Below are 12,337 nucleotides of genomic sequence, written 5' to 3' on the forward strand. Positions count from 1 at the left end.
ATGGCCTTGCCATGGTGGATGTTCTTATGTAACTAATAGTATCACACCTGTACAACCATGCATAGTGTGTAGCACAGTTTGTTTAGCATCAAACGTACAACTTAGACATTGTTGTATGATTCATTTGCCATTTGTAGCCAACCACTATTAAATTATGATGCTTACAGCACCATTTATTGCTACATTTTGTAACTATTTATTTTTCTTCTGCCATACATTTTCCCCCTTCTCCGATAATATTCCGTTGAAATTTGATGTCATTCTGACCAGTGGCATTATTTCTACAACAGTTTGAAAGTTTAGTTATAATCATCGTGTACATTCATAATTTAAAGTGTTTATGTTATGTATATTAGAAATAATAATAATAAATTGCCTCTAGGAGGTGCAACACCCTGTATATCATATAGAAAAATATCAAAGTAGATAACAATGCTTCCAATTTACAGGATTGGAGAGAATTGGTTTAGTGTGTTTGGATAGGAGGAACAGCCAAATCACTAATAAAGCAATTTAAGAGAAACCCATCTCGTACCAGAAGTAAGAGAGCCAAAGCAGAAGGAAAATACATTGTAGTGACTAAAAGCTAAAAGACAGCATTTTAGCAAGTGATGTTGTAACAGACTTACAGGGTTACCCAAAAGCAGTGTTGTAGTGAGCATAAATGGTTACCAACTAGTTAGGATGGGGAATGCAAGGCTAGGTTCAGTTGCAATCAGTTGTGATCAAGTAGATGTGGTGGATCATTAGACAACATTATTTGGAAGACAAACAGCACACCCCAGTCATCTTCATTTTTGTTGCTACTTTCTCTGGTAAGACCAAGAGAGACATACAGCATCAAGTTGTTGTTTACCCAGCCAGAAACAGACTGATCCTTTTCCAAAGCATCACTGTCCACTCCTCAAGGGACACCCGCAGCACCCTCTTCCCAACTTGCGAGCACTGCCTAACTGGAGGCGCAACTCGTCAGGCGATTTAAAATCAGCGGGCTTGCTGAATAATGCCACATCCTCCCTGCTGCAACACTTTTTGGGGAGGGGGGGGAGCTTGGGGCAACTTGGACTCATTCCTCAACCTCAAGTATTCATAAGCAACAAAACTTACACAGTATAGATACATAATTACAGCAACAAATTCAAACAGCAAAACTGCCATTTCTGATTACAATTAGTGTAAATATAAATGTTCAAACAAAAATGATAACAATTTTTCATTCAGATAGGCCTTAGCTTGAGATGGATAGATTCTCCACTTCAGGATTTCTGATCGAGATGGTCACCACGGTAAAAGTCAACAGCCGTACAGCAGTGGATACACCAGCTCCTCTCAGAACACAGCATTGAGTGTGACCAGTATTTGGATGGGTGACCATACAGGTACACCATGCATTGCTGACAGTTCTCTCTTTGCCTTTAAGCTATGGGAGACACGAGGGTGTTAAATAATGTCCCTGATCACCAGTGGACATCAAGCTTGTCAGACTGTCTGATGCTATTTGAGAGAACCAGGCTATGTGCCAGCGCTGTGTTTCACCCTCTCCCTTCTCTCATTATCATTATCATCCAATACCTAAATGACACCATACCACATACACATTACAGTTACACTTAAACAACACAGATTACTCACAGTTCCTGAAGGAAAGGTGCCTGTGGGTGCAAAGGATAGAAAACACATTTCTAATTCAGGAGGCGGAACCCACCTCTTGGAGTCTTCCAGCCAGTCATACCAAACAACTTTACTTTTACCAGCATAACAGATTTCATGACCTCCACATGACCCACTAAACCGGAGCGGCAACTTGCCCACAACTCTGTCAGTAGGTGTACTAGCAACACCAAAGTTGGGAATCCAAAATGTATCCCCTGGAGGTTAACCACCTCCCAACATCGTACCTTCTCTGCTTAAGAGCACAAGAGGATCTCAAACTGGCCATGGCTCCTCTCAAGTTCTCCTGGATTTGCATCACACTGATCTGGTGCAGGAAGAAATCATTAATATTCCACAAGTTGACCTTTGGACAATTAGGCTTAAAAGTAAACATAAGAACAACAGCAGCTTACTTTTGGACCTCATGGAAGGGTAATAAAGGCAATGGAAATCCACTGCAAGGACTAATCCCAGAGAGAATAATCATGATGGTGGCAACCTATAAATGCCAGTCTTAAGATATGATTAACCTACTCCATGATAGATAGTTTGGGAAAATATGGTGTAGTGTTTACACATGCTTTACCCATCCCAAATTGGAAACTGAGCAACATGTTGGATTTAAATGCCATAGCAAGGTCAGAAACCAGATGCCGTGGAGGACCAGAAGTACTTAATATGGACTGCAAGCAATGAATAGTACTACTCACCATGGCCTCCCATGCCAGGGTTAATCAACAGAAACGCATTAACACAAACCTGTGTAAATTGGTTACTGTGTTTTGAAAGCAAGAAGGGCCCACAAAATCAGTATAAATCTTCACCCTTGTGAAATCCAACTACATTAGAAGCCAGTAAACATGGTAAGTATTCATCACCAGCCTACTTATCCCATGAAGCGTACATGCTTAGACCGACATTCTGATTTCTTTGACCCTCCCCTTCCAGAGAAAATATTCTCCTGAACTTCATCCTACCCTTAAACAATCCACGTTTACTGCCAACAGGGCATTCATGATAACATTTAAATGGGAGCCAAATTTAGGAATCAAATTGTGGGGCATCATAATTTCGCAGTCTCGGTCTCCATGACTAATCCGACACAACACATTATTCTTCAATTGATACTAGACCATATAATCACCTACCTCAACTTAATCAGATTAAGCTTAGAATATGCATATTTATATATCATCAAACTCTTAAATAAGAGGGGCAAGTCTGCCAATATAAGGTGAATTCAGTCAACCAGGTGTTCTGAACAATCTTCACTAACATGGGGTTGTTCCTCTCCACAAAGGTGCAGCTCAAGGTATCCACCAGAATATTCTCTAATTGCATGATTTGCTGAGCCTTAAATTGGAAAGTCAAGTTACTATTGGCTCTTGTTGCAATTGCTCAGTACACCTTGGTCTCCCAAGTACCCAACTAATGGTCTGATTGTCAGTTTCAGGATGAAAAGGACAGTCTTCTAAAAACAGCCAGAACTTTTACCCACTAAAGATAACCACTAACACCTCCTACTCATGAACAGAATACTTGCTCTCCAAGTCAGATAAGGTTTGTGATGCATAAGCCACAAGACACCTAACTATGTGCTATTCCTGCAACAATAGCCCAGCAAACCAGACGTAGATGTTTCAGTCTCCAGTCTCTTTTTTTCTCTTTGGAGAAACCTGGAATTGCCAGGACTGTTACACTGGGCAAGGCATTTTTAAACCCTGAAGTGCTGAAGGATTCACTTCATTGGAATTTTTTCCCTTGGTCCTAATTTCATTCATGGGGCTTGCCAGCGGGTCAAAATTTGCTATAAAACTGGTAAAAAAATATGGCTATATCCTTAGTATTTCTAGGTAAATTAGAAGCATAAATACCATGAGTACATTCTTGGTCAATGCTAACACCATCAGGTGACACAATATGCCCTAAAAATGATCGAGTCCAAGGTCAGTATGCTGAATAAAACCAGCCTCAAAGATACCTGGTAATCCATGTGCCACCCTAAACCTAAACTTCCAAGTGAAATCATCGACCCAAAATTTAAAATATAAATAAAGTAATAACTGTATCTGGGGTCATTGGCAACTTTACAAATCCTGAGAACAGGACCAAATGTAGGGAATTTACAATAACATGACTGGCAAAGTAGATGTGGGGAACCTCCTCATTCCTTACCTTACCAGGTCACCTGATTTTCAACATTCTTCTGCAGGACCATGTCCCAAATGTTTCACTTCTCTTCTGCTCCAGTCTTCCCACTGTCCACGATTCACTACCATACAATGCTGTGCTCCAAATGTACATTCTCAGAAATTTCTTCATTGAATTCAGGCCAATGTTTTTGTTACTAGTAGACTTCTCTTGGCCAGGCCTTTTTTCACCTCTGGCCTCCTTGCTCCATCCATCATGGGTTCTTTTCAGCCTAGGTAGCAGAATTCCCCCCCCCCTTTTTTTTCCCCATTTGAGGGCCATTTTTGTAGAACTTGCTTTATTAAAAACATAAAATTTTGCAGTAGACACATTTATTTAATTAATGATAAAAACAGTTTTCTTTTTCAAAACTCACTTTGTGCTCAAACGAGATCAGTATGACACTCAAATATTAAATGTCTATTTTTTACATTAAAGTTTTGAATTTTTTTCTCTTCTACACAGCTTCAGAGGACTCTTCATCCTCATAAATTCTCTGTGGGCTGCTGTGATTTTCATATTCCTCACCACTTGCAGAGAGTATGTCACTCTAGAAGCTTGTTGCATCCTTAGTAATGATATGGAAATGCATTAGCTTTATTACATCCTCTTCTTTTCTGCACTCATATGGTTTATCGTGGGAATAATTGCAGCATGTTTCATGGTTTTGAACGAAGGAACATCCTTGTTCAATACATCACAACAAACTTCCGATCCAGGGAAAAACATTGTTTTCACAGCCCATCAAATCTGACCACAATCTCCTCCACACCAGCACCTTTCCAAACTTTACTAGAATATTCCTATATTCACAAGGTGATATGATCTCTTCTTTCTTCTGATATTCCTTCTCAACTCTACTGAACATATGATCCAGTGGGTTAGTTCTGAGAACACTGTAGTGCATTCCATAAAATGTCCTGGCATACAGAGCATTATAGAACTCTAGTTCTGACTGTTGCTTGAGTCTGAAAAAAGCTCAAGTTTCAAACCTTTCTTACCAATATCTGTAGTCCTGTCTTCCAAATAATGTAGGAGAAAATATTGTAGTGCAGATGCAATTTCATTTGCACCTCTCCTAGCTTCTCTTTCACACCAAGTATGTCAAAAAACTTCACCAACACCTTGCTTTGGTTCGTGTATCACCACAGTCAGGTTATAGAACCATACCTGTCAAGTGTAAAAGACTTTTTCCATAGAGAGGTTCCGCAGGGGTTCATTTTATTGTATGTCAAAGACAGTTCATATAATATCTTCAGAGTATTTGTTCATGATGCTGTGTAACTTCTTTGCACGGGCTTTACACAAGCAAAGGTTAGTTTTACACACTTCCTGGCATTCTTCGGTTTCTGAAGTCTTTATTTTCAGTTGCAGCTCCTTACATATTGAACAGGTCTCACTGTGAAGGTTATCACACCTGAGATTAGAATACTTATAAAACACCATCTTAAATTTCGACAACCAACAGCTTTTATTGCTGCTTGTCTTTGTTCTTTGCAAAAATTTTCCCACATTTTATTTACTTTTAATGTTGGGGGCATATTTGACCTACTCATTTTCTCTCTGTTGTAATGACATTGAGTCATAACTATGTCATCTTGAGTTCCTCTTCAGCCACCTCTTCGTTCCTGTAGCGCAGTCCAATGTTCTCAATAGTGCCGAGCAATCCAGGCTAAGTGACCCCACAATACACTTGCTATTTTCTGAAATGTAGCAGCACAAACTGGTAATTTGAATCCATCGCAAAGTTTTATCTTATACTTGATACACACTGATTTAGAAGCCTTAACTTCAGTGGGATGTCCAACATATCTGGCTGGTGCTAAGGTATCCATGTACGAGAGCAGGAGCATCTTACTTGCTCTTATCTCCTGAATAATACAATAAATTACTGAAATGTGATAAATCAGCATAAGAGAATTGGCCTGTACAGCAGTCTTTCCCTCCATGGTTGCTTGCCTCTCTCCTTTCGGAATGCCAGCAGTCAATACCAGGAACAGCATTTTGCTTTGAATATTGAGATGATTGTGTTTTGGAGATATTTGTCTACTGCTTTTCTCATCTTTTACAGTCACCACTTGTTTCACTCACAGCACAGGAATGTTATATTCATCATCACCTTCCATAATCACTATTTAACACAAGTCTAGTCTTCTACGCTTCATTTCCACAAAATGGTGAAAACTGGTAACCAACTCACATAACAGCTATCATCAACAAACATAGTTTAATGCTGTCTATGCAAACTAAATAGACATCCTTCACGGTGGCTAATGGTAGCTCCCATCAGCTACCGCACCAAATGTCAGCTTAGATGGCGCCAAGAAAAACATTTATACCAGGAATGCCATAAAACAGAAAAATCCTTGCTCTGACATCTATCACATCACACATTAAACAAATTATGAGAAAACCCAACAATACCTCTAACACCTTTGGCAAATTAAGTAGTGTAAAGTGAGTTTTTAAAAGACCCCTACATTCACGTGACATGGATTTTGCAAAAACAGGCTGTGTGCTCTGTTGTATAAGTGTGGAATAAAGCAGATTTTGATAAAGCTGAGTGCTTAGGCTGGTAGAGGAAGTGGAATAGTATGTGTTAAGAAGAAAAAGCTATTTAAAAAGAGGGAGGGGGCATTCAAATGTGATGTTAAATTTCATGCTGTTCTCAATTCTGCAACTTCTCATTACTTTTATCTTTCTTTGATTCACTCTCAATTCATATTTTGTACTCACTAGACTATTCATTCCATCCAACAGATCCTGTAATCCTTCTTCAGTGTGACAGAATAGCAATGTCATCAGCAAATCTTACCACTGATATCCTTTGAACCTGAACTTGAATTCCTTTCTTTTATTTCCATCATTGCTTCTTTGCTGTACAGATTGAACAGTCGGTCTGAAAGACTACAGCTTTGTCTTACACCCTTTTTCATCCAAGTACTTCATTCCTGGTCTTCCAGTCTTATTGTTCCCTCTTGGTTCTAGTACATATTGTATATTAAAATCTTTCCGTATAGCTTATACCTACTTTTATCAGAATTTTGAACATCTTGCACCATTTTACATTTTTGCCAGGTCAACATATCCTATGAATGTGCCTTGATTTTTTTTTCAGTTTTTCTTCCATTATCAGCCACAATGTCAGAACTACCTCTCTTGTATGTATACCTTTCATAAAGCCAAACTGATAGTCACCTAACCAAATGACAGTTTTGTTTTGCATTTTTTCAGCAACTTGGATGAGTTGTTAAACTAACTGTGTAATAATTTTCATAGTTGTTGGCTCTTGCTGTCTTTGGGATTGTGTGAATGATGTTTTTCAGAGAGTCTTATGGTCTATCACCAGACTTGTATACTCTGCACACCAACATGACTATTCATTTTATTGCCACTTCTCCCAAATATTTTAGAAATTCTGATATAATATTATCTATCCCTCCTGCCTTATTTGATATTAAGTCATCCAAAGCTTTTTTTAAATTTGGATTCTAATACTGGGTCACCTATCTCTTCCCTGTCGACTCCTGTATCTTCTTTTATCATATCATCTAACAAGTCCTCCCCCTCAGAGGCACCTTCAATGTACTCTTTCCACCTATCTGCTGTCTTCTCTACATGTAACAGTGGAATTCCCATTGCACTCTTAACGTTATTGTCCTTGCTTTTCTGTATGCCAAGTCAGTCCTTCCAACAATCAAGTTTCTGTAGTTCCGTCTTATGTAAATGCAATGGGACTGCAGCTGGTGAAAGGCTTGAAGACAGTAAATACCAACAGCTGTACTTTTATTACACGTATGTTTTTGGATAGGGTTTGCCTTTAGCAAAACACAATTTTGTTTTTTAACCTAATCATGTTTCAATGCAGTTGCAGCATCTTCAGTGGGCTTTTATTTTTCATCTTTTTACCACATGATGTGGTTTCTTGTAGAGCTTGCTCTGAAATGCCTGGTAGGGTGTCAAAATAATCATCTTGGGGTTGAAGCTCTTTTTTCCATACATATGTTTTTGGATAGGGTCCGCCTTTAGCAAAACACAATTTTGTTTTTTAATGCAAACATGTTTCATTGCAGTTGCAGCATCTTCATTGGGCTCTTATTTTTAAAACTAATCCATGTGATGCCATGAAAATCCTTCAAATGGTTGCTACTATGGAGCAATTTAGATGCAGTGTGCTTAAGTTGCAAATGCAAAGGGTGATCCATTTCAAGGAAAGAAACTACAAGGACTGTTTCTTATAACATGGCTTCAGTATGGGATATGATTGTTCTCACCTCTTTCACTGAAAGATCAGAAGAAACTACCAGCTGATTCAGACCTCCCACAGTGCATTGGTGTAATCTGTGGCACTGCCAGTGAGCTGCTGCCCGTGTACTGTAAGTTCGTAGACCTACTGCTTCTATCAGGGACCATCCATGCAGCCATTCTAGAAAAGAGCACATCTTACAGTAGTAAATCAAATGACAAAGCCGGCCAGAGTAGCCGTGCGGTTCTAGGCGCTACAGTCTGGAACTGAGCAGCCACTACGGTCGCAGGTTCGAATCCTGCCTCGGGCATGGATGTGTGTGATGTCCTTAGGTTAGTTAGGTTTAATTAGTTCTAAATGCTAGGTGACTTATGACCTCAGAAGTTAAGTTGCATAGTGCTCAGAGCCATTTGAACCATTTTTTTCAAATGACAAACAATTAATGACAAACTCTTCAGTTAAGTCTAAGCTGCAGTTGAATATTACCAAACATCTGACCAAAACTGATACAACTACACTCTGCTTCCAACATGCAACTGGCCTATAGAGTGATTAAATACTTATCAGAATTTAACAGGCCAACTAGTTAGGATGGGGTATGGAAAGCTGGATCCAGTTGTCATCAAGCAGATTTGAACCATGAGACAAATAGAAAATAAAAACTGCATACAATTTCAAATTTATTTCATAAAAACTAGTAAATTAGACTTTAACTATCTTGGAGTAGATGGGTGTCAATGAGACCAAGAGAGACATCTGTTGCCAAGTTTTTGTTGCTTCTGTCAGAAAGGGAGTGCTCCTTTTCAAGCACAGCACCACTTTCCACTCCTCAAAGCACAGGCAGCACTCTCTGCTCAACTCACAAATGCTGTGTAACTGGAGGAGCAGCACAGCTGGAAATTTAAAATCAAGGACTGTGACTCATAATGAGCAAGCTGAATAACAGCACAAATGTTTCAAAATCGGTTCGCAGATTATAGAGCAATAATGTGAGTGGTGAATATGAATATATAAGATGAAGAGAAAATGGCAAAGAATGATAAGAAAAATACAAAAAGTTTACAATAAACAGAGACAATCTGTTGGATATGTGGGAAGGGAGGCTAAGAATAATTAAAAAAAAAAAATAGATTGACTACTTATGATAAAATGGCCCATGTAATATAGCAGACGCTCAGATCTCTTGAGTCATGCAGTAGACCATGTTCAACAACTGTGTAATGGACACCCCCAAAGTGGATAATTTACCTTTGTCCATTCATGTCAGCATTGTCACATTTACGCCTATGTGAAATGCTGTGCTCTGTGCTGAAATGCTGTGCTGGAAAATGATGAGAACTTTCCAATGTGGCCTTGCCTTTAATGTTGAGTTTTTGCCTGTGATGAGCCTGGTTTATATATTGCTATGGATGAGTAAAAGAGGCTGGATTATGTAGTCATAGAACACATTTTACAGTGTGACTGTTTTCCCACTTCACTCCTGTCTGTATGTCCCCTACCTCACTTATATTATACTCACAGTCTCTTCATCTGTTCTGTCTCCCCCTCCTGGTCCACTCTTCCATGTCATTGTGGACCAAAGACAATTCCCCTGCTTGCACCAAAGTGATGGCACTGATGCCACATTCCAATACTGTGCACTTGCTGTTTCTCCTTCCCAGCCATCAGCAACACTTTTCCCTCCAACCCTCCATTCCCATCCCCCACTTTTCTTCCCTCACACACTTCATTGTGTATGACCTCTCACTCCAATCAAGCTGCAGTACCAGCACAATGTAGCTGGATGGTAAAATATAGCCATTCTTCTCATTACATGTTTGTACATCATTAGTGTGAAGCCTCATTCAAAAGTTTAGCAACATTTTTGCCTTGTTTATGTGCCTATCAGTCACTCAGCACCTCAGTTACATGGTGAGTTAAACATACAGCTTCCTCTACTTATATTACGCCAACAACTTTCCATTCCCATATTTACATGTAACTTATCTTATATGCCAAACCGTAAACACATCAGAGTGACGATTTTGGGAAACAGGATGACACTGTCAGCTTTTGCGTGGGCCACATGGAAGAGGCATTTTCCGAAAGCTGTGCCCAATACCTTGATACAGATCTATTGATATCTTTGTGGTCTGGACTCATGATGAAGAATGACTCTTCTACTTTCTTCTACAGCTTAACTCTTTTTCCAGACTGAAATTCACATAATCCTCAAAATCTCAACTCATCTTCATGCATGCTGATCTCCAAAACTCCAAGACTTGCATGCAAAATTAAGCCCAGCTCATGGTAAACATATCTGCCCCAAGACCAATAACAATTCCAAGGCATTTCTCTCCGTTTTCTACATCATTGACCTTGTCCACAAACAATATCATTGACAGTCTCCTCCACTGTCTCCAAACAAACCACCGTTCAGAAGCATCCACCCATCACTCAGTAACATCCATGCCTTGAATGATTCAGTGCAACACACTACTATCTCAAGACAAGTCTCATCTGATAGGAATTGTTGATGGGATCAAAGGTGAAATAATTGCTTGAGGAAAGATCAGGACTCTCGATACTCAAGTGCCTCATACTTGAGATGGTATAACTTCTGTGTTACGACACTTGCAATATGGGAACATATGTTATCATGAAGCAGCAGCACCCCTTGTTGCAGTTCTTCTGAATGTTTTGCCTTAATTGCAACACTATAATTTCTCCACCATTGCACAGTACCATTCACCAGTGATGGAGACACCAGGCCGGCCGCGGTGGTCTCGCAGTTCTAGGTGCCCAGTCTGGAACCGTGCGACTGCTACGGTCGCAGGTTCGAATCCTGCCTCGGGCATGGATGTGTGTGATGTCCTTAGGTTAGTTAGGTTTAAGTAGTTCTAAGTTCTAGGGGACTGATAACCACAGCAGTTGAGTCCCATAGTGCTCAGAGCCATTTGAACCATTTTTTTGGAGACACCAGGTTTCTTGTAATCAATAATCAAGTGGCCCGGTAATCGAGAAACAGATTGGGCATTACCTTTCCAGCAGAGCGCTGGCTCTTGAACTTTGTTGGCTGCAGGAGATGATGGATGACAGCTATGCTTTTGACTCCAGTTCCCAGCAGTGGTACCAGCTTCAAGCAATATGCTGCCTTCAACACTGAAATGCATCAGGTGCTTCTGACAAACAGCCAACTGGTTTGCAGTTTGATCAGCATTCCGTACTCAGGTATTCACTGGCCGCAGGCCATATGGTACCCTAATTCCAGCCAGATAACGAATTGCATGCTACCAAAACATGTCAAGATCCTTTACCATCACAGGAATGGTTTTGCACCAGTGCACCCTAATAGCACCACCAACTGTCTACTTGTTTTTGTCCATAATAGTGAGGCAAGCCTCCCGAATCGATCACCATCTTTTATCAGGTCGAACCGGCAAGGAACTGTCATGACTTCCTTGCATGCTAAGTCATTCTTTAGTGAATTCAGAATCGAGGAACAGTTGCTGTTCATGAACAGAGGATTCAGATATTAATTTATTCTAGATTTAATATCAAACAGTAAAAATAATTCATAACTTTGTTGCTGTATTTGCAGTGGCAGTTGCTAGCAGTAGAAGTGAATGTAGAAGTGTATACAGATACAAAAGATTTATACATCTGTCACTCTTCAGTATAATATCTGTTCAGAAGATGTTGAGTCCTGACCACTATGAAAGCCTGAAAATGTTATTCAACTGGCAAACACTCAAAATGGGGTCAGTGCATGAATGTTTGAACTTAAGTACATCCCCACTAGAGCTCTGGAGAGAGGATGCTTCATCTTATTGGCAGTGGTGTAATCATTCATATCAGCATCCTCGTGCTGCAGTGGCAGCTGTAACAAATGCAGCAGCGTAACTGGTAGCGTGTGTGTTTGAAAATGTGGGTGACCAGATAGCAGCCAATACTGCAGGAACTTGGTGCACCATTCCACAGTGGTCCTTTTCAACAGACATTCTGCCCCTTACACATTCTTCATTCTCCAATGGATGTCTGCCGGTGTTTATCCTCCAGCAGCCAAGAAAAGAATAATAGCACATTGGTCCTGTTTGGATGAATTTGGTAATAACATTGCCATAGTTCACATTTTCACATTTACCGCACACATGTCGGAAAGACACAAATAGCACACTAATCCCTTGCCTACATGTCAGTGCATGTATACTGACATCAGAGTTATGCTGTGTTGCATATATGATGCAGCAGTGCCCTCAAACAGAAAGT

The 12,337-nt window shown here is 40.0% G+C and overlaps 1 protein-coding gene across 1 annotated transcript in view; it reads left to right on the forward strand.

Moving 5' to 3' along the window:
- LOC126195460 (neural-cadherin-like) overlaps positions 1–12,337 on the forward strand; it is a 368,993-nt gene that overhangs the window by 184,752 nt on the left and 171,904 nt on the right. The gene's annotated exons all lie outside the window — the stretch shown is intronic.

The sequence above is a fragment of the Schistocerca nitens genome, chromosome 7 (assembly GCF_023898315.1).
Source record: "Schistocerca nitens isolate TAMUIC-IGC-003100 chromosome 7, iqSchNite1.1, whole genome shotgun sequence".
NCBI classification, from domain to species: domain Eukaryota; kingdom Metazoa; phylum Arthropoda; class Insecta; order Orthoptera; family Acrididae; genus Schistocerca; species Schistocerca nitens.